The sequence below is a fragment of the Silene latifolia genome, chromosome 1, assembly GCF_048544455.1.
Source record: "Silene latifolia isolate original U9 population chromosome 1, ASM4854445v1, whole genome shotgun sequence".
Taxonomy (NCBI): Eukaryota; Viridiplantae; Streptophyta; class Magnoliopsida; order Caryophyllales; family Caryophyllaceae; genus Silene; species Silene latifolia.
The window spans coordinates 168,754,558-168,772,951 of record NC_133526.1 but is presented as its reverse complement, the minus strand read 5'-3'; the positions used below and the strand labels follow the sequence as shown (position 1 = coordinate 168,772,951).

General features: G+C 40.8%; 1 non-coding gene across 1 annotated transcript; it reads right to left on the bottom strand.

Moving 5' to 3' along the window:
* Window positions 1-12,579: 12,579 nt before the first annotated feature.
* LOC141617709 (small nucleolar RNA R71) lies at window positions 12,580-12,686 on the bottom strand. The gene has a single exon (XR_012531189.1). It is a non-coding gene; the product is annotated as a small nucleolar RNA R71 (small nucleolar RNA).
* Window positions 12,687-18,394: the final 5,708 nt, after the last annotated feature.

Sequence of the window (18,394 nt, the reverse complement as noted above, 5' to 3'; positions counted from 1 at the left end):
AAGGAAAAAAGGGTAAAGAAAGGAGATGAAGATTAAGGGAAGAAGATGAAGATTGATAAAGGCGAAAAAAATGGGGCATAAAAAAAATGAGCTGCTACAGTAAGTTAGCAAAATAAGCAATTCTATTTAAAGTGAAGAGATGTATTAGTTGGTTTTATTGGTAGTTAAAATAAAGTTTGGAATATTTTGAGCAGAACACCCATAGTTCAGAGTATTACTATCAATTAATCCAAAAAAAAAGTGCCCAAAAATGGTAAAAATGACGCGACCGAACGGTAGGGAGGGCCACTCCCTTAAAAAAGAATTTAAAAGAAATGTCTAAGTGTGTCATAAATATTTTAAAAAGAGGGAGTGAAATGATTTCCCGAAAAGAAAAACAAAATAAAAATGAGTAAGTGTACGTGTTTGTCGAAAATGTCGATTTTGCCTTGAAATACGAACCCGTAAAGGTTAGGAAGCATAAATTTGGTAATTACTCGGAATTACCGAATTAAATCCCTATAGGAATAGGAAATTTTTACCAAAACAAAATTAGGAAAGATCCACGGCCGTCAAACGAGGAAACGGGCCTGGGTAAGAGGCGCAGTAATGCTGCAATCCTTCAAAGAGGCGCAGCAACCGCTGCGTCTTTTCTTCAGTTAGTCCGTCCTTAGCTGAATTTAGGAAACAACAAATAGTATAAATAGAGACCTCTGTTGAGCTTCTATTCTCACAATTCTTTCTTCCTTGACTTTGTCTATTACATAAAACCTCCTATATCTTCTCAAATATTCTAACAAAATATGGATGCCTTTGAAAACCGCATTAAGGAGTGGACGAATGAATTTACGAACGTGGAAAAACACGACATGGGTGCTTTTAACTTAGGATCAATCATAAGTTTGAAGCTAGTGAAGATAATTAGGCCCTTTTTGGATGCTTGTCTTGAATATTGGGACCCGAATTTTCATGTATTTGCCTTTCCGGGAGGCGAAATTTGTCCCTTTCCTGAAGAACTTGCTGCAGTTGGAGGATGGGATACAGAAAGTGTTCCAGCTATACCCCATAGCTCTCAAGGCTATAAAAATAAATTTAGGGACTTGTTGGGATTGACCAAGGCTGAGGTAGACCGTCTTGTGACCTCAAAAGGCATCCGCATGTTTGAATTTGTTGATCGATTCATAAACAGGGAGGACCCTACTATTTCTTATGTGGCGAGGCGCCGAGCTTATGGATTTTGCCTTCTTTATTGCTATGTCCTACGAGGGCATGTGGACCAAGAGATGAGGGATGACCCTCGAGTTTTAGGCATAGTTGAGCAAATGGAACTGCGCAGGAGCCCCGCATGCTTAGTTCTAGGAGAGACCATTCTAAGATTTGACAATAGGAAGGCGAACCGCGAGCATCCTTATCCTGGGAGTCCTATTATCTTACAGGTAAGAACCCGTTTCCTTTTCTTATTCAACCGTTATTTTTTTTTCATTTTTTTTTCGGCCGGTTTCTGGTACTGACTCCCGTTCCCTTTGTTTCGTAGGTCTGGCTGACGGAAAGGCTGTTGTTGATCGAGCCCCCAGTTGACGTGATAGGATATCGCTCCCGATTAATTGCGATGAGAACGAGGCTATACATGGTGGACTTCACTCGAGTATGCGATTATTGGGAAAATAAAATGAAGAGTGAATGTAGGCCCTTAATCAGGTGGATAGTGCCATGGTGACATCTTAGGTCAGTGACTGGAGTATCATCCTTGGATCCGACATGGTCAATTCGCGTTCCCGGTTTGAAATTCATGGTCCATACCTTTCCGGGGAGATTGATGAGGCAAGTGGGCTTAAGACAGAAAATCCCAAAGCTAGAAACCGTCCCTCTGATAGGGCTAAAGTCGTATCACCGAATCAAAGTAAAACTATCTCAAGACTAACAAGAATAGCTAGTAGTAAGACAGGTATCGAATCCACAGGGAGGCGGTAAAAGTTAAGTCTGTAAGTATTTAATTTGTCTAAAAGTAACCGTTTTCGGGGGGTTTGTTTTGTTTTGATCTAACAAACTAATTGCAAGTAACAAAAAGAGATTTAAACAATAATATTAAAAGTTTAGGATTTTCCGTTCACTAGGTCAATTATATGGGGTCTATTAATCAATTGCTAGATCTACCAAGCTGTCTAAGATCATAAGATCGGTCGACTCTATTATGCCCTTTAGATCGATTCTAACATGCGGTCGCTATAATTAGATACAATCTATTTGATTATCGCAGCCTATATTATTTCTAACCCGGTCGGTGAAAGGATTGATTCGCTACACTAACTAACAACTCAGGCCTAAGTTAATTAACTAGAAGAAGAACAATAATCAAACGACAACTTATGCGATTTCACTAGCAATTAATTAATTTCCCCTTTCTAATTAACCTAGATCTCCTTCATCCTAGATTAGGAAATTAGCTACTCATGACTAAAGCAATACCAACAATATTAATGATTGAGGACATAATTAAAAGCATGAAATAAGAACAATAATTGATTAGCATAAAACAATGAATGATTAATTATTGAAGAAAGATTAGTACCGTAACAAGGAAAGATTAAGGCTAGAGGGAGTATTCAACTGTATGAAAGTAAAATAAAGCGTAAATAAACAAGGGTACGAATTTTGGTATTTATAGAAATACATAACCGACTTAAGGAAAGTTGCGGGAATTATAAAACTGGAAGGTTCCTCGATCGAACCTAAGTGGACTCGATCGAGGAACCACTTCCTCGATCGAGCCTAAGTGGACTCGATCGAGGCACCAAATTTCAAGAACCCTCAACTCTCGACATTGCGAAATTTAGTTAATTAGGTTGGTTCCTCGATCGAGCCTGGCTGGACTCGATCGAGGAACCAAGTTCCTGCTTTGCGCACTAATCTTCAAACGCCCGCCATTTCTTCGTTACTTTTCAGAAACAAGCGATTATCGTGGCGTTGGAAAGTGTAGATACCTCATTTCTGCACCTCCCGCAAACCACCCGGTGATGATTGGGCCGCATGTTTGATACGCGGAACGATTTGTGACAGTTTGTAAGATTATCGTCAAGTGATTGCTCAAATATTAAATGTCTACCTCTTAGATGTCATCTACGCACCGATACGGTCGTTTTGGCAGTAATTAGAGTACATTCGGAGTCCGGGTCAAAAACCGTCTCCATTTTCTGATAACCGTTAAATCCCGAGTCAGAATATTCTGGAATGTTCCGGATATTTCTATTCCATATTTTACAAATATTATCTTTTGGCGAATAATATCCCGTAATATTCATAAGATAATCGAATTATTTCCGTCCTACCATAACTCAAACGCGGAAATCTTTCTTCAGCAGGAGGAAACCTCCTGGGAATGGACGCAGCAGGCGCTGCGCCTCTTCCAAGAGACGCAGTGGCTGTTGCGCCTCTTCCCAGGCCCTTTTCTGCATGTTTCACGTATCTTTTTCATATCTTTCCGAGATTCACTTCCAAAGAGTCTCTGAAACCCTAATTCCTTCACGTGATTAGTATAAATAGGAGCTTTCGTTCCTCATATTTCTCACGCGAGTGTCCGCCCTTCTCTTCTCCCTTTGCATTCTAGACTTTGTTCTTACTTATTGGCGCCTACGTGCTTGAACTTCCGACCACGTAAGCTCGGATCTTTCCGGGTACCAGCCTCTCCGTTGCATGACCGACCAATTTGACCAACTACACAATAATCAATCTAATTAATCAATTTGTTTCAATCGTTTTCCTCTTACGAGGGCACTTTCCTTGCATTCGCGTCGAGCATCGCTAATCGATATTCTTAGTCCTTCTCGTTTCGTCAACATGTAAGTCTGAGGGTGTCAATCCTTATTTATTTATTGTACTTTACTTTTCGTATCATCAATTGTAAGGTTTACGTCGAAAATACCATTAAAATCGATTTCTAAAACCATGCTTTAAAACCTGTTTTTGCGGATTTTCAGTAAATAACCGTCGAGAAAGGACGCAGCAACTGCTGCGCCTCTTCGAAGGAGCGCAGTTCCTGCTGCGCCTCTTCGTGACGCTGCCGCAGTTCCTGCTTCCTTTCTTCTTCGTTTGTCCTCTGTAATTCGTATTCAAAATCTTTCTTTCGCTTGTTCGTCTGTTAATTCTTCGTCATGATAACATATAAGTCACATGTGTATATTATTCACCATCATTAGCATGTTTTAATTCGTCATAAATCCGACTTAAATCCTAAATAATTCAATATTTACGGGTTTTCGTCATTAAATTCAAAACCGGATTTTAGAGATTCAATTTAATCATATTGAGTTTCTGGAATTCATCTTTGATATAGTTTAATCTGTTTATTCGCATGTTCGTCACATATTCGTTGTATATCCATTGTATTTAGCCTTATTGACTTATTTCAATAGAGGACTCATTAATATTTTCATCATAATTTCATGTAAATAATCCGTTTCCGGTTCATCCCATCCATGTTTATCGCTTTTATGACCATCATTCACATGTAATTAACCTATTAATCACTTCCATCCGAGTAAATATTTTAATCCGTCATTAAATTCATCAATTCAAATTAACGATTTGCAGTTCCGGCTTCACAACCAGAACTCACCCTTGGAACGGACGCAGCAACTGCTGCGCCTCTTCCAGAGGGCGCAGTCCTGCTGCGCCTGTTCCAGGATGATTTCTGTCCCTGAACTCCGTTTCTGCCTTGACCTAGTTTAATTAGTTCGTATTAACTAACTATTATTCGTATTATCACGCTAATTCCTGTCAATTGATTTATTTCATTCTTTTGTTCTTTTTATCAAATTGTCCGTTTTAAAGGTATTTTCGACATAAATCGCCTAATCCATTGTAATTAATGTAATTTTCATTATTGTAATTTATAATTATTGTATTTCTTTCATTGTTTGTATGCTTTCACATGTAAATGAGCATTAAATCCAACTTCGACCCAATTGTATGCTAAATTACGTGTCAACCGACTTAGTTAATTCTCACATGCTAGGATTAAAACTTGGATGTTGCATTGCATGCATTATAGCCGACGATATATCAAGTACGAATAACTTCCCTAATCATTAGTAGAGGCCGCTATCGAGGCGGGCGGGATTAGGTGTTCGATCAAAAGAGCTTCCTAATACGTACCCTCACCCCTTACTCCAGATCTCCGTGAGCACCCGTGTTCATTGGCATCCACGAGAGTCATTCTAGACATAGAATGCTAAGGGTAACGATTGCTTAGTGTTCATGTCTCTACTTTGTGTCTTGACATGACACGAGGTACTCGAACGGTTCCAATTTCCCATAAAAATTGGTGGCGACTCCATACAAAATGCAAACGCTTGTTTCGACCTTCACCAAGTGCCCCCGTGGGCGGCCCGCTGTCCACAGTTTGGCGACTCCGCTGGGGATAATACACTTACGTGTAGCCAAAAGGGTGAAACTTGAACAAGGTTAGGGAATAGTTTGTACAAGACAATTGTCGGTTTTCATAACTCGGTCTTCCTAGACCGTTTAAACCGGCCTTCCTAGGCCCAACCCAACCCATTCGACCAATCGTCCCGTCTAAACGGTCCTAATTCTTATTTGGGCCTAAGGATGGATAGCGATTGACGTCATCCATACCATGATGCTTACTCTTGTTTGTATCAAGGTCCTTCACTACTTGAGGAAATGGATTAGGAATCGGCCTTACTCTTGTTTGGCACGAGCCTCTCCACAGACTTCGGGTTTGATGGTTCGGTATGGCAACCCACCTTTTAAACCAAATGCTTTTTAAATGCACTCAGCATCCCGTTATAATGCTTGTATAAATATGTATACCTTACGTGATCACCACTTCTAAACAAAATCATGACGAATTTTCAAAAATCAAAACCCAATTTCAAAACAAAATTTCGAAAAAAGGCCTTCAATTAGCGCAAAATCCGGCCAAAACTCTGTCCGTTTGTCGTGTCAAAATTCGGGCCACAAGCCCATTTCAAAACCTCACTTCGAGTCCACTCCTACAACTACACTACAGTTAACTAGGACACACATTTTCAAAGACCTTGTCTTTCTTCAAAACTCACTCAACACAAGTGGCACACACCCACTTCACGAGTCAAAACTTTTCCTCTTTTAGCAAGTGTGATAGAATGGTCGATCGTGTTTTGATTCGTCGCCGATCTCTTATCCAGTTTCCAAGATGCCCGGATCAAGTGATGAAACGAATCTCCAACAAATTCAAGATAGTAATGATCGAATCCTCGCTGCGCTAGCCCAAATGCAAATTACCCAAGACCAAACATATGCCCGCCTTGACCTTATCGAAGGCCGTATCTATGATGTTGAGGGAAGGTTGCCTCCCCTTAAAAGTGAAGTACTACGTAATTCCGATGATGAATCTAGAGATGAGAATCCTTTCGTGGGGATGACTGCAGCTGAGAAGGGACTTCAATACCAAGAGGAGCAATTGATGTACCTTAAGGGGGATGACATTTATAGGGAAAACAATCGCAAGTATGAAGCCGTCAATTCCAAATTGCCAACCAACTTTAGCATGACGGATATCCCTAAGTTCAAGGGGCATGAGAACCCTTTGAATCACATCCGCGCCTTCAAGGATTACATGTCTATCAAAGGCATCAAACCCGAGATGTTCTTAAGGATCTTTCCTTCATCTCTTGACACCATCCCGAAGCAATGGTTCTACACTTTAGATCACAAGAAAGTCGCTACTTGGGAAGACGCCGCAATCGAGTTCTCTAAACAATATGCGGATAATGCCGAGATCCAAGTCAACATGCGTACTTTAGAGGTTCTTACCCAAAATGACAAAGAAGGATTCACCGACTTTCTAAGTAGGTGGAGGAAGACTAGTACTCAACTAGTTGAACGCCCGGATGAGGCTACTCTTGTGGAAAAGTTTGTGGATAATCTCAAGCCCATATATGCCAACCATTTGAGATATCAAAACATCAAGACTTTCAAGGACTTAACCGTATTAGGGACACAAATTGAAGATGACATCCGCAAAGGACTCTTGTCCAAAACGGTAGGTCGAGGATATCAAGGGTCCACAAGTCGTTCATACGGCTCTACTAGCAAGACCGACGAAGTTAACCTTCTCGAGCCGTCTAAGAAAAATACTCCACCAAGGAAATTCACAAACCTTGGGGATACGTACTCCAACGCTCTAAAAAGGTTAATGAAGCAAGGTAAACTCCAACCCATTGAACCTACTCCCGAACCCGAAAGGAAGTCCAAAGTTTTGGGATGAAAATTCATACTGTGAATACCATAGGGGCAAAGGGCACGACACAGAAAAATGCTACAAGTTGAAACACGTGCTTCAAGATATGATTGAAGATGGTCGACTTCCAATTCCACCAGGAGGTAAGCCCAACAACACTCAGAATCCTCTTGGAGTTCTAGTGATTACAAGTGACGAATCTACCTTAGATTGCTCACACCTCATTTCTCCCACCGAAAGTGAAATTCATGCAATTGAGAAGGAAAGGCTCTACTCTACTATCTCCCCTACCATTTCCGACTTCATCACATGGGCAAGGAGTGTAGATAGACAAGTGTGGGAACTAGAAAGCATGGTAACGACCTTGCGCAACCCCAACGCAATACCTAAAGAAAGTGTACCATTGATCTTCTCTCAAAATGCCACTATGCAAGAAGTAGTCACCGTGGTTGATAAACTAGTCGATCAAATCATACGACTAGAAGGTGACATCATGAGAATGAAGGAACTAGCTGCAGTTAATGGAGTTTGGGCCGATGATGATGAGGACGAATATCTCATTGAAAACTCCCTAGTCAAGGAAATAGTCCAAAATGGTGAAGACCAAGATGTGGATCACCTAACTCGTTCGGGTCGCCCATATCAAAGCACTACTCAAAACGGTCCAACCAACGTCATCACACCAAATGACAACGAAGATGACCCCACTGATCATTTGCTCAAGCAATTACAGAAGACCAAGGCTGATCTTTCAGTCTGGCAACTAGTGGAAAGCTCATTTCCACATCGCCAAGCTTTACTACAAGCTTTGGCCAAATTGAATGTAGCACATAACTCTACTCCTGAAGATGTAGTCAACTTGGTCTTCCAAGAATCACCTAAGCTAAGTAATCCTATTACTTTCTCGGATGAAGACTTGCCACCTTTTGGCGCTAGTCACAACCTTACTCTATACATCACTGTCATCTGTCTAAAGAAAAATGTGCCAATGACCTTGGTAGATGATGGCTCCGCGGTCAACGTCATACCCCTCAAAACGGCATACAAACTAGGCATGAAAGAGTCGGATTGGACTCCCACAAATCAAGGTGTTCGTGCATATGATGGTACGCGACGAAAAGTGGTGGGACTCGCTAACCTAACCATAGCCACAGGACCAATCGAACAGAAGGTTAACTTCCAAATAGTGGACATCGAAGCTTCCTTCAACATACTTCTGGGAAGGCCTTGGATTCATGCTTCCAAAGCGGTAACATCCACCCTTCATCAAAAGATCAAGATTCCACTAAATGGCAAAGTAGTGACGATCACTTCGTCACCCATCAAGGCAATAATCGAGAAGCAATCAAACAATCAAGTCCTTGCGGATCCCGTATACGAACTTGGGGGCTTCCAAAGTGTAAGCGTCATAGAAAGCGAGTTGGCACCCTTATACTATAATCCCTACTCCAACTTGGTGGTCAACCACATACTCAAATCCCAGGGATACTTCCCCAGAATGCCTTTGAACCCTATTCGGAAGAATACCTTCGCACCATACAAGGAAGGAAACTCAACAAGAATACCACTTGGACTAGGGTACAAACCCACTAAAGAAGAAGTTCTCGAAATGCTCGCCCAAGTCCAAAATCTCAACCACGTGGGAGTCCAAATGAGGCCATATCTCCCCACTTTAAATGGGTACTTCGTTCAAGAAGGAAGTTCAGAACTCTTTCACGGATTTCCCGAACCTTTGCATTATCTTGAGAGGAAGTTAGCCGGAATCGAGATCTTTCACGATTGCTACTTCATTCCTCCAGAAACGGTTCCTACCGTCAAAACCCGTCAAGCACCTTGCTTAGACGAACAAGCTGTTAGCCTATTGTTTGGAGAAGATCGATTCGTTAGGGTCGCGCAGGATGAGATCATTACTATGATACTTCAGGACGATCGCTTCAACCCCACCGCGTTGATCACAGAAACCGACACAAAGCAGCAGAAAGGGTGGAGAAAATCTATCAAATGGACTAATAACCAAGGAAGACTCTTCAAGCTCACCACTGGAGAAGGAGAGATGTTCAAGGGAGAACCAGAAGACGACGAGTTCGAGTCGGAGTCGGAGTCAGAGTCAGAGTCGGAGTCTAGAGAAGTCATTAGAGAGTCTACTCCTGTTGTCATCCCCACTCCCTTTGTTTCTCCTAGCTTAGCCTCGAGTAGTCACAGTAGTTCGGGAAATGCCCCAATTACTGTCCCTTTGCCGCCACTGACCATGGATCAGTTGGCTTCTTTGTTTCAACTTTACTCAAATATGAATAAATCAGGTTCTGCTTACTCTTTGTGTTATCTTGAGTGCAATTCTGTTTACGATGATACTGAGGATGACCAAGACCCAGACTTAACCGAAATACCTCCCTACGTAGCCAAAGAAATACTACAGGAAGGGGAAGGGGGACCTGTAATAGAGGACACCGAACCCATCAATGTAGGAACCGAACTAGAACCCAAAGAACTTAGGATAGGGACTACCTTGAGCTCAACCGAAAGGGCCGATTTCATAGACCTCCTAAATGAATTCAAAGACGTTTTCGCTTGGTCCTACAAAGACATGCCAGGGATCGACAGGGATATCGCCGAACATAGGATTCCGATTAAGCCAGGTTTCAAACTCAGAAACGAAGCTTCGACGAATGAGAACAGAATGGGCTCTAAAGATTAAGGAAGAAGTTGACAAGCAATTCAAAGCCGGGTTCATCAAAGTTTCTGAGTATTCTGACTGGGTAGCTAACATAGTACCCGTGCCCAAAAAGGATGGGAGAATCCGTGTTTGTGTTGACTTTAGGGACTTGAACAAAGCAAGTCCAAAAGATGACTTCCCTCTACCTCACATTGACATATTGGTAGATAATACTGCAGACCACTGATGTGACCATAATTGGCGCATATTTAGCCCCCGAATTACCATTGTTTCCATGCTTTTTAGTGCCTATTTGGGTCATTTCTTATCTTTAGTTCTTTGTTTTGCATATTCTTTGAGATTTTGATCCCTTGGTAGGAAAGGAGTAAGAATCTTGCATTTTCGTGGCAAAACGAGGCTAAATTGATTGTATTCAATGACCAAGCATCAAGGAGAGACAAGACTAGAAGACCTTTGTACATAGCATAGTAGAAGAGCATTGTTGAGAAAGGATCCTTGAGTCCCCAAGGAAATCCCCAAGGAATTCATGAAGAAAAGGGAAGAAAAGAAAGAAGAATTGTTGTTGCGGACAATCCGAACGGATTGTATACAATCCGCCCGTCCGTCCAGCCCAATCCGAGCGTCCCTCAAAGGAATCCGCTCGGATTCCCCTCGCCAATCCGAGCGTCTTGCCCAAGAATCCGCTCGGATTCTCAGCCCAGATACGGCCGTCCCGACTCCCATCCGCACGGATTTGAGCAAAGACGTTTTCATTCTTCAAGCTACGATTAGAGAAGCCCTTCTCTCGAGAAAATACGGAGTCTCCTTGCTCAACTTAAAAAGTGTAATTACTAGTTTAGCCCTTAGTTAACCCTAATGCATCCTCCCTAATTTTCACTATAAATACCCCATTAGTCTAATTAGAGGAGCATGTTCTTATTATCAATAATTAGTGTAGTTAATATCAATCAAATCTCTCTTCAACATTGTAATCAAGTATTAATCAAGTTTTAATCCAAGTTTTAGTTCTTTAATCTCTCTCTTGTTCTTACTTTATTTTGGGTAATTGAAGACTATTTGGGTTATTATTGGGAGATTGACAACCTCTCAATCTAGGATTCAAGTACTTCTATTATTCTTGCTTTATTATTGGAATCATTAGTAGGTATAATCTCTTAATCCCTTTTTAATTATTGCTAATTACTTTCATTTTTTCATCATGTTTCATTATGTTAGTATGATTGACAACCTTTCTAGCATGATTAATATGATAATGAGTGAGTAGTCTCTTAGCTAGGGTTTAATGGGTGATTAGGGGAAACCAACATGGGGAATGATTCATGCTTAAATTAATATGCTTTCATATCTTATTTGCTTGCTTGTTTTGATCTTAATACATGCACATGTTATATTTGATGAAATGCTAAGCCTATGAATCCTTGCATTTATTATCATCTTCTATCCTTTCAACTTGACTTGTAAGACATAACCCAACTCGAGTCTTGTTAGACCATGCATGTGTTGAGTAGGAAAGATTAAGTCGACTTGTAGGTGTTGTACAATCTAATCGATTCGGCTCCGGGACCCAAACTTTCCTAGGATTGTAAGATATAACCCAACTCAATCCATCACAACAATAATTGCTTGCTTATAATTTGAGAACATGTTTGTATGATCATATCCCATGATTCCTCTATGAACCCATGACACCCTAGTGCCTTTAATCAATTGTTTACACCCCTTATTTTATTCATCTTGCTAGTTTATTTTCATTGCTATTTTAGTTTAGTAACCTTCTACATCAACCCAATTTGTGACACCCCTTAGACACTACTAGTTACAATAGAATTCTCATTTCAATACCCGTCCCTTGGGATCCGACCTTTACTTGCCTCTTTACTAATTGTAGAGTTGTTTGTGAAGTATAAATTGTGTTTTGTATCGACCATTGACCAACGACCACATATGCTTAATTGTGAACACGAAATGGCCTCGATCAAAAATGGCGCCGTTGCCGGGGACGGTGTTTAATTGATTTAAGATTTCTTTTATTGTTTTTAGTTGTGTCTTTTTCACCTTGGGAAGTAAAACTCCTCAAGGTTTGTTCTAATTGTTTTCGAGTTGTTTGATATTTTGCATGTCTAGAAGGTTACAAAGAGATTTGTTACCTTTTGACCGTGAAATCGAAAGAACCTTGACGAATAATAGGAGACTTGTTAGGAGGAATTTGGGAGGTGTTGGTGAAGTTGTTCAACCCACTAGTGAGTTTGTCAATCCTTTCGCAATAGAAGGAGAAGAAAACCCATTAAACAATACCACACAAAATCCACCTACAATGCCTAAATTCTCGTCACACTCTATACCCACCGAGGAGGATTTACCAAATGGTACTCCTACACCACAACATCTCACCGGAAACTTTATTGCCAAGTCCGCCTTCATCCAACTAGTTGAGAGGAGCCAATTCGGGGGAATGCCTAGTGAGGACCCTCATTCTCATATGGAAACCTTTTGCGATTATTGTGAAGCTATCTCTCAAACGGGCGTGACTCAAGACCAAATAAGATGGGTCTTATTTCCTTTTTCGTTAATCGGCACCGCAAAGCAATGGTTGAAGGGCCTTGATAAGGCCACCCTTGGAATAGATTCTTGGAAGAAGTTAGCTCTAGCTTTCTACAAAAAATTCTACCCACCGGAAAAGACTAACATGCTAAGAGCTCAAATTACGGGTTTTAAGCAAAGGGATGAAGAATCTTTGTATGAAGCTTGGGAGCGGTTCAAAGGTATTTGTCGCTCATGTCCTCACCATGGACTTAGCGAATGGTTTTTAGTGCAACAATTTTGGAATGGTTTATATGAAGATTCAAGGAACATTCTCAATATGGGATCAAATGGAATGTTCACCGAAGTTGATGACAATCAAACATGGAACAAGATTGAGGAAATGGCGGTCCATAATTCACAATATAGTAGACCTCGCAAGGCTACTAGAGGAGGAAAGTATGAAGTGGACTCCGTTACTCAATTGGGTGCTCAACTTAGTGCTCACATTGACACAATCAACTTGAAGTTTGAACAAGCTATGGCTAGACTTGAGGAAAACTCAAAAACATCAAAGCATCATGTCAATGCCATGACGGCATCCTCATCAATCCCAAGTGGGATATGTGAGAATTGTGGAACCTTGGGTCATGACTCAAGTGAATGTAGGGGAACAACCGAACAAGTTAATGCTTTCCAAGCTTACAAAAGTGGTACCCCTTATTCAAATTTTTACAATGAAAACACCAAGTTCCATCCAAATCTCTCATACAAAAGCCAAAATGTCCAAAACCCTCAAACAACATACACTCCACCACCCATGAGAAATCAAAATCAAAGACCCTTTTACAATCAAAACCAAGGCTACCAAAATCAAAATCCATACAATCACCACAATGACCAAGGTTTTGATGTCCAAAAAGCGGTCCTCCAAATGCAAAAGAATCAACAAGAATTTTTCACTCAAATGCAAAAAGATAGCCAAGCAAAAGACACCACCATCAACAACATTCTAGCTCACACCAAGATGTTGGAAACACAATTGACTCAACTAGCATCTTCAAGCTCACAAAGACAAAAGGGGCAATTACCACCTCAAAGTAATCCCCCTAGACATGAAACGGTTAGTGCCATTCACTTGAGAAGTGGTACAAGATATGAGGCACCGAAAAAGCAAGTTGAGAATGAAGTTGTGAAAGCTAGTGAAAAGGAAGAAATTGTGCAAAGTCCCAAAGAAAGGGAACCATCAAAAGAAGAAAGTTCAAAGAAAAATGAAGACGAAGCCAAAGAGAAGGAGCCCATTGTGATTAGACTTCCTTTTCCAAGTCGTCAAGCCAAGCCCAAATTTGATGATCAACTTGGAAAGTTCATGGAAATTGTGAAGAACTTAGAAGTCTCAATTCCTTTCACGGAATTAATCAATCACGTTCCGGCCTATGCAAAGTACATGAAAGATATCCTCACAAAGAAGAAGTCGATCCGGAAACTTGAGACTATCGCCTTCACTAAGGTGAGTAGTGCAATACTTCAAGGGAGTTCACCTCCAAAGTTAAAGGATCCGGGAAGCTTCTCAATACCGTGTACCATTGGCGACACGACGATCAACAAAGCCTTATGTGATCTAGGGGCTAGTGTGAGTGTCATGCCGTACTCGGTAAGTAAAAGGTTGGGAATGGGAGAGCTTAAATGCACCAATATCACTCTTCAAATGGCCGATAGATCGACGAAGACACCATTAGGGATATGGGAAGATGTCCCCGTGCGAATTGGGAAGTTTTTCATCCCGGTGGACTTTGTCATTGTTGATATGGAGGAAGATTCCAACATTCCAATCATCTTAGGAAGACCTTTCCTACACACCGCGGGTGCGGTAATTGATGTGAAACATGGAGAGCTCACTCTAGAAGTGGGAGATGAAAGCATAACTTTTAATCTTTACAAGACCATGAGAGCTCCTCGTTTGCATGAGCCATGTTTCATGATTGACCATTATAGCCGAAAAGATGAAAGGAAGAAATCGGAACTCCAATGGAGGAAGAAAGTTGAAGATGCTCCATTCAAAGAGCAAGTGAATTGTGACAAGGAGAGCTTGCAAAGCTCATCAAAATCAACCAAGGAAGAAGATGATGGCCTCATTGGCCAAGAGAAGAAATTGGGAGAGTTGTCTCCATCTAAGCAAGAGATTTTCAATGATCAACTCAATGAAGTTTGTGGTCTTTGGGACGACGAATTTGAAGGGATCTTTAATCCCTACATTGGGCATGCCATCGATCATGATCAACAACAAGGGCCACGGTCTATTGAGGACCTCTACCATAACAATGAACAAGCTTTTGATTACTTCTTCAAGGTGTTGAGCAACATCAACAACACCTTGAACATGCCCCCTTGACATCTCATCAAGAATGAGAGTTTGGTGGAGTCCTCCCTAAACCACCACTTGTAAATATTTCTAACTCCCTAACTTACTTTTCAATTTTTGTATTGCATTTTTGTCATTTTTGGATTTTATTTACTTTGATCAAAATAATTGTCATGAAAAGAGAGAAGTGAGGGAGGGATTAACAATTTTAATTGATGTGTAGTGCTTTACCTTAGTGTGGGGATGGCAATTGCCTAGGCTATTCATGCCTTAGTAGTGCCCCCACAATGAAGAACACAAGATTTGAAAGAAAGAAAGAAAGAATGATAAGGGAATGCGTTTGTGCACGGATGGAACTGAATCCGTGTACACAAGGACCAATCCGAGCGGATTCCTGAGAATCCGCCCGTCGAAGGCGGATCCGAGCGTCTGCGAGAAGACGCCCGTCTTGGGCTGAGCTGAAAATTGCAAAATTCTTGACTGTCAAAGAATCCGAGCGGATTACTGGAAAGACGCCCGTCTCATAGAATCCGTCCGTCTTTTGGAGAAGACGCCCGTCTTGCAACTGAAGAAAAACAAAGAAAAATCTCTGGACTGGAATCCGTCCGTCCTGCACGAAATCCGCCCGTCCCATCACAGAAGAATCCGAGCGGATTCCCCAGAATCCGCCCGTCTCTAGGCGGGATTTTGAAAATTTTGAAGCTGTAGAATCCGCACGGATTGCGCCCAATCCGCACGGATTGCCCCTGCGTCTTGAAAAATCTCGACTTCTTTATAACCCATCCCACCTTCATTCATTCATTCATTCATTCATAAACACAACCCACAACATCAAAACCCTCATCCTCTCCATCTCATAAACAAAAACCCTCAACAAAATCCACCAAAATCAAATCAAACCATCCTTCAAACAACAAATCTATCACTCCATCTTCAACAACAATCAAAACCAAGCACAAAATCTTCACCCTTTGAGTCGATTTTTGTTCTCATAAAGGCAAAGCCTTTCACCTTCAAAATCGATTTGGGCATTCTACAAATTGAAGATTTTTGACTCTTTACTTGGTTAGTTCATCAAATGGCAAGAACAAAGGGAGCAACAAAGGCAACAAAGGCACCAAAAGCAAAGGCTCTCTCTCAAAGGCAAAAAGCTCTACAAGCAAAGAAAGCTTTGGCAATGGTGGTATCAACACCAAACTTGGAAGTGCAACAACAACAACAACAAATTTCTATGGAAGCATCACCTTCTACTCCGGTAATCGATCAACTCTTGTATTTTCCGGAGGTAACTTTCATTTCCGATACCCATAGAAATACATTTGTCAAGCTTGCTATGAAACAAATTCAATCCACCAAATTCATATGTAAAGATGCTTTGGAGAAATTGGGTGTTCTTGAACAAACAAAAGCCTTTTTCAATGCCATGGGTTTGAAGAAATTGTTTGAAATGAAGGAAGTAACATACCCCTCCCTTGTCTTGGAATTCTTAAGTTCTTTAAAAGTGACAAAAGTTGAGAATAGGGAAAATATTGAGTTTCGTCTAGCTAACACTAGTAGACGCATTACCTTTCCGGAATTGGGTGAAATTTTGGGTCTTAGCGATGAAGCGAAATATTATAAGCAATATGGGAAGTATGATCCCGAGCCTCTTTGGGAGGCAATCTCCGGGAAGAAATTTGAAGATTTTCATGCTTGTCGTGCTCTTTTGGTCCATCATCCGGGCATAAGAGTATGGCACAAAGTTGTGGGAAATACCATAATTGCTAGGAAAGACACCAATCATTTCACAGGACTCGATTTTATTCTCCTTGAATCAACTTTGAATATTGGAAGAATTCACACCAAGCCTTACAATTCTTTGAGGCTATTGGTTGATAGATGGCTTCATGTAGATAGTGGGAAGAAGGGTACAACCGTTATTGTTAATGGCGGCCTAGTCACGGTCCTAGCCAAGCACTTTGATCCTAATTTCAATAAGGATAACAAGTACAAGGCAAAGGAAGGTGGCCATCTTATTGATATGTCCATCATGATTAACAAGTTTAAGTGGGTTGCTCACAATCCCCTTGACACCAAGTATGGGTGGCTTACTAGTGAGGCTCGATCATTCACTTTACCCGCAAAGATTTGCCGTCTTAGTGTCCACCGGACCAACTATTTACTTCCCCTATCCGAAGAAGCCGAGTACATCATTCAACAACAAAAGGGTGATCATGAAACTCCCTCCTCTTCCATTGTTATACCGCCTTACCCCTTTGTGTATGAAGAGTTCAAACCGCAAGGAATTGAAATTGGAAAAGACTACGTAACTCTTCTTATGCAAGCCATGCACAAGCAAGCTTATGAAGATCGGAAGAATGCTTATTTGGCTCAATATCCTCCCCTCTTACATCTAGCTAGGCAAGGACTCCTTGATCCATCTTGTCCTTTGCCTAGTTGGGCGGATAGAGAAGCCTTATTTCCGGGTGCATCTAGGGACGTGGTGGAAGACAATGAGGTTGTTGGAAATGGTGAAGAAATTGATGATAATATTGAGGAAGAAGCAAGTGGAGATGAAGAAAGAGATGGTGAAGATAATGATGAGCAAGATGATGGAGGAAGTGATAAAGAAAGTGCCAAGGAAAGTGGCAATGTGACCGCTTCTCATGAGGGAAGTGGTGATGATAATAGCATGATGGAAGACTAGCCTTGGAGACTCCTACACTCCCATGGTTTGTCTATATCTCTTTGTATTTTATTTCATTTTGATCATTGTTGGTTTAGTCCTAGCAACATCAAAGGACTCACACCTCAGTTCCATTGAGGTGTTCTTTATTGTTCCCATTTTTGAAAATCCAAAATGACAATCTAGTTTCATGCATAGCATAGTGTGTGCATGAACTATACCCATGCTTTGACATTAGCAATTGTGTCTTATTTGGTTTGGGGAAGTTAATGCATACACAACGGGAGGTAATCTAAATTATCCTCTCCGTCATAACAAAAAAACCATGCATCATGTAGTATAGCTTAGTGTAGAATTGCATTTAGTATAGAAATCATGCATCATCTTTGCATAATTTCCATCATTTTGGCCATTGAGGACAATGCCCATATTAGTGTGGGGATGGGAATTCTAACACTTAACTTTTATTCAAAAACCCATAAAAATTGAAAAATTTCAAAAAATCATAAAAATTTGAAAAATTGAAAAACCAAAAACAAGTTCATTTCCTTTGTATATATTGTCTTGTATATATTGTGTTTGTTTATCCTTGTTCACTTTGATTGACTACGCCACATCCGAGACATGAGGATATTGAAGACCGCATGGTATGATCTTTCCAATCTCCTTTTTCCTCTTTATGTTAATGACTATGTGGCTTTATTTTGATTGATGCGGTAAAACAATGTGAACTTAAGATTGCATTTAGTTTATATGTCATATTAGTTGGTAGAATCATTTGCATTAGGATGTGTATATGTTAGTTGCATCATGGCATGTAGTTGCATGTTAGAAAAATTTTGTGAAACCGTCTATTTGGGAAGCTTGACAAGTGTATATAGGCCCTAGTAGATGCTTTTTATTCTTAAGACTTTGCTTGCTAGAATGCTTGTAAAACACCCTAGGATGTGTCAT